Genomic DNA, 4,658 nt, shown 5'->3' with positions numbered 1-4,658 from the left:
AAGACAAAACAAACACAACCAAACACTTTTAGGTGATTAAGTGATGGTTTAAATTGGTTTAGTACCTCAAATGGTGATCGATCCTCTAGGATCTTAGTAGGAGTCCGGTTGATTAGGTAGCAGGCCGTCATCACCGCATCTCCCCAATATCTTCTTGGAACGTTGGTGTGAAACATCATGGATCTGGCTACTTTCATCAAGTGTCGGTTCTTTATTTCGGCTACACCATTTTGTTGAGGAGTGTAGGGGCAACTTGTTTGATGAACGATGCCATGCTTTGCTAGGTGTTCTTTGAATCGATTGCTTGTATACTCGCCTCCATTGTCTGTTCTAAACACTTTAATCTTAGCATTAAACTGATTAGTGACATAGTTTTGGAAATTTATAAATGCATCAATCACACGATCTTTGGAGGGAAGTAAAGTTACCCAAGTATATTTTGATTTTTCATCTATTAATGTCACAAAATACTTGTTACTATCCCTAGAGACACATGGAGAAGTCCAAACATCTGAATGAACTAAGTCAAAGCATTTTTCATAAAAAGTAGTAGACTTAGAGAAAACAGTTTTACAATGTTTGCCAAGTATACAAGCCTCACAACTAGAGTGATCAAAAGAGACATTAGGAAGCATTAATTCAAGAGCTCTAGAGTGAGGGTGACCTAGCCTAGCATGCCACATTGCATTCAAAGAGATTCCAAGACAAGAACTAAAAGAAATAGATTTTGGTAAACTTGGTGAACTATCTTCAAGAATATAAAGATCATCTTTGGTTCCACCTTCACCAATCAGTTTTCCAGTCTCAATATCCTGAAAGTAAACATCATTAGGCCCAAATATAGCATAGCAATTTAGATCATTAGTAGCTCTTTTAACCGACAAAAGATTTGAAGTAAACTTAGGCATATAAAACGCTTTAGACTCTTTGTTAAACAATCTTAGGTCACCTATGCCTTGAATCGGTATTTTCTCCCCATTAGCAATAACTACATTTCCCTTAGCTGGTTCTATATTATTTAGCAAGTTCGAGTTACTAATCATATGGTGAGAAGCACCCGAATCTACTACTAAGGAGTTATTAAGCTTAAGGGCAGAAAAAGTTTTACCACTTGACTCCTTAAGAGCCAAGGACTTGAAGAAAGCCTCCAAGTCGGATTTCCTCACATAGTCTCCGGAGGCTGCCTCTTCACCGTTCTTTGAGGAACCGCCAGTCAGGGCTTTTTCATCCTTGGTGTGAGTCACGTTGGCTCGCGGATCTTTGTGATGGTGACTTGGGCGCAAGTGAGGGTGAAGAAACCAACATTTCTCCTTAGTATGGTTCTTCCTCTTACAATGCTCACATCCTCCCTTTGGCTTCCTATCCACTGGTTCGAAGACTCCTTTGTTGGCTGTGACAAGCTCCCCTTTACCACTAAACAAGCCGAGAGAGCCTTGTTCTTTTTGTATCTGTGCACACACATCATCGAGGCTTGGGAGCTTGCCTGACCTTAGGATATGCTTGATGAGGTCGTTGAAAGTCGGGTTGAGAGTGAGTAGCAAAGCAAAGACCTTGTCTTGTTCCCTCCGCTCGTTAAGTACGGCCGGATCCATGGTGTTCGGTCGGAGCATTTTAAATTCAGCCCAAAGTGACCTGAACGTCCCAAAATGTTTGTTGAACTCCATATCCTCTTGACTCAGATCGTTGATAGACTTCTTGACTTCAAAGACTCGGGTGAGGTTGGAGACATTGTCGAAGACATTCTTGAGGGTCTCCCATAGTTCGCTGGCCGTTTCACAATAAGAATAGGCTTCTAGTATGGGAGCCTCAAGGGAGTTTTGAAGTATGGAGAGGACAGTCTGGTCTTCTTGAAACCACTTAGCATCTTCTTGACGCTTAGCCTCTTCTTCATCTTCTTTGATGGTTTCTTTTCCACCTTCTTTGGTGACTTTCCTTGGAACTCTCCCACCTTCGATGTGGTTCCAAAGTCCGCGGCCACACAACGCTGTTTTGGTGGTTCTTGACCACAGTAGATAGTTTCCTCCTTTGAGGACAGTTGGTAGAACAAGCGGCTTAGTGTTATCCATGGTAGAATGCTATTGACCGCCGGACAAAGCTTTTGACCGGTGGGTAAACGTGAGAAAACGAACGAGAGTAGAAAGCAAACACAAGAATGGAGAATCAAAGCGAGAATAAAAGAGAATGGAGCTGGTTGTGTCAAGAACAGAAACCTAGCTCTGATACCATGTTAGAATTGCGGAATTATCTAGAGGATAAGGGAAGAGAATCGAGAGAATAAGAGAATGTGAAATCAAAAGACTTAATTAGAATACATCTTAGGTTGTTTACATAGTCATATATATAGATACAAAAGAGACTAGCCGTTGGGATACAAAAGGAAAGAGATATTCTCATGTGATTAGTCTTGATCGGCATTAATGATGATAGCGACCCTTCTTTCCTTAGTTGACTCGATTGTGCTCTTCCCTAAGGTAACATGTGACTTCTTCTCATAAGATATTTTGCTTCCTTCTCTTCTAGATCCTTCTCTTCTTTGGGCTTCTCATGAGATATCATTAAGGCCTCTCCTTATTACTTGGACCGAACCGTGGCCTAAGAGCCAAGACCGTACGGACACTTGTACGGACACTCGTACGGACAACCTTGATCTTGTTTCCTAGATCAATACAAATCCCACTTCCACTATGGAATGGGCAAACTCTGCAATAAACCACCAGGAACTTGATGCTCCGCCTTCACCAGCTGACACACGTCGCACCTCGCGACCCAACTAGCTACAACCTTCTTCATCCTGACCTAATGATAGTACCTCTTGAGATCACTGTACATCTTAGTCGCTCCTGGATGAATAGAAAACATGCTCGCATGAGCCTCCCTCAAGCTCTCCTATCTCAAATCCTCATCCTTGGGCACACAAATCCGACCGCGCACCAAGATAGTACCATTAGCTGAGACCTGATACTCTGAATCAACATCCTTAGAGACATTCACCAGCCCCAAATCCTTCTCCTGAGCCAACCACACCCTGCTCAGAAGATCCGCTCCATAAGCCGCCTCCTAACCCAATGGTTCTCGAGAAACCGCACACAAGCTCAACGCACTGATCTCTCCTACCAGAGACTTCATCTCCTGGTCCTGTAGTAACCTGTCAAACCAAGGAACTCCTGATCTCAGTGACATTCTGTAGTCTAGGCCAATCCCTGATAGCCTGAATCTTCTCCAGATCTACAGAAACTCACTCTGCAGAAACAATGTGACCCAGAGAACCCATAACACGCTGCCAAAACCTACACTTGCTCAACTTAGCAAACAACTTCTGCTCCCGCAGCTTCTCCAGAACTGCCCTCAAATTCACTGCATACTCCTTAGGACTCTTAGAAAATACCAGGATATCGTCGACGAAAATGATGACAGACACGTCTAGAAACTCCTGAAACACACTGTTCATCAATCTCATAAACGTTGTTGGTACGTTAGTCAACCCAAAAAGGCATCTCCACGAACTCATAATGCCCATACCTCATCCTGAAAGCTGTGTTTCTCACATCTGCCTCATCTATCGGTATCTGATGATAACCCGACGCCAGATCTACCTTAGAGAACCAAGTAGCACCCCTCAACTGATCCAACAACTCATCGATCCTAGGAAGAGGGTACTTGTTCTTCACAGTGACCTGGTTCAAACCCCGATAATCAATGCACAACCGGAAACTTCCATCCTTCTTCTTGACAAATAACACTGGCGTTCCCCACGATGATACACTAGGACGATTGAATCCCTTACTCATCAAATCCTCTAGCTGCTTCTTCAGCTCTGCCAAACAAACACTCAAGTATGCCGACATCAACTCGAAGCCACCTAAATGTCAACCCTCTTGTTCGTCCAAGAACCTCTAGTAACTTGTCTCTTAAGGAAAACTTCCACAAGATAGATTAATCTAAAATTAGCTTTCCGCTTAGCTATTCTCCACAGCAAATCATCAATACGAGCGTAATAAAACAAACAAGTACCATACGTTCGCATATTCCGGTTCACTGTATCAAATGCTTTGCAGACCGCCAACTTAACCTACTTGACTTGTTTTCCCCCAGCAAGCTTACCAAAACCTTAAATCTAGTAACCTTGTCCATTTCCAATGAACTTCATCCACCGTCGTCGCAATGATTAGTTTATCCTGCCATGAAAGCTTCTCGTGAATCTTATGTACCTGGCAAACATGCCTTTCCCGGCTCATACCTGCTGCAACTCCCCTTTCCGGGACTCCGGCACCACCGGCCACACAATCCCGGCACATCAGCCACACATTCTTGACCGCACCGGTCATAAAACCCTGGCCCACCGGCCAACATAATCCTAAAATCCAAGATTAAACCACCATCACTCTTGAGGCCTACATTCCGTCGTTATGTTTACACTCACGTTCTATACATTGCTTGCTCCCAACTCTTCCACTCTTAGGTCGCAACCTTCGAGTTATACCGATCTCACTCTCAGACCAGCGTCTTCAAGTTATACCGTCTCACTCTTGGACCACAATCCTCAAGATCTCGATATCAGGGGAACTACTCATCCCCTCAGGAGAACAACATCCCCTCTGCCACTCTCGGAGCCCTCAACCCCTCGAGCTATCGGTATTCAGGGGAATCACCATCCCCTC

Source organism: Camelina sativa, unplaced genomic scaffold, assembly GCF_000633955.1.
Source record: "Camelina sativa cultivar DH55 unplaced genomic scaffold, Cs unpScaffold00543, whole genome shotgun sequence".
In the NCBI taxonomy this organism is placed as follows: Eukaryota; Viridiplantae; Streptophyta; class Magnoliopsida; order Brassicales; family Brassicaceae; genus Camelina; species Camelina sativa.
Note: the sequence above shows the minus strand (reverse complement) of the source record.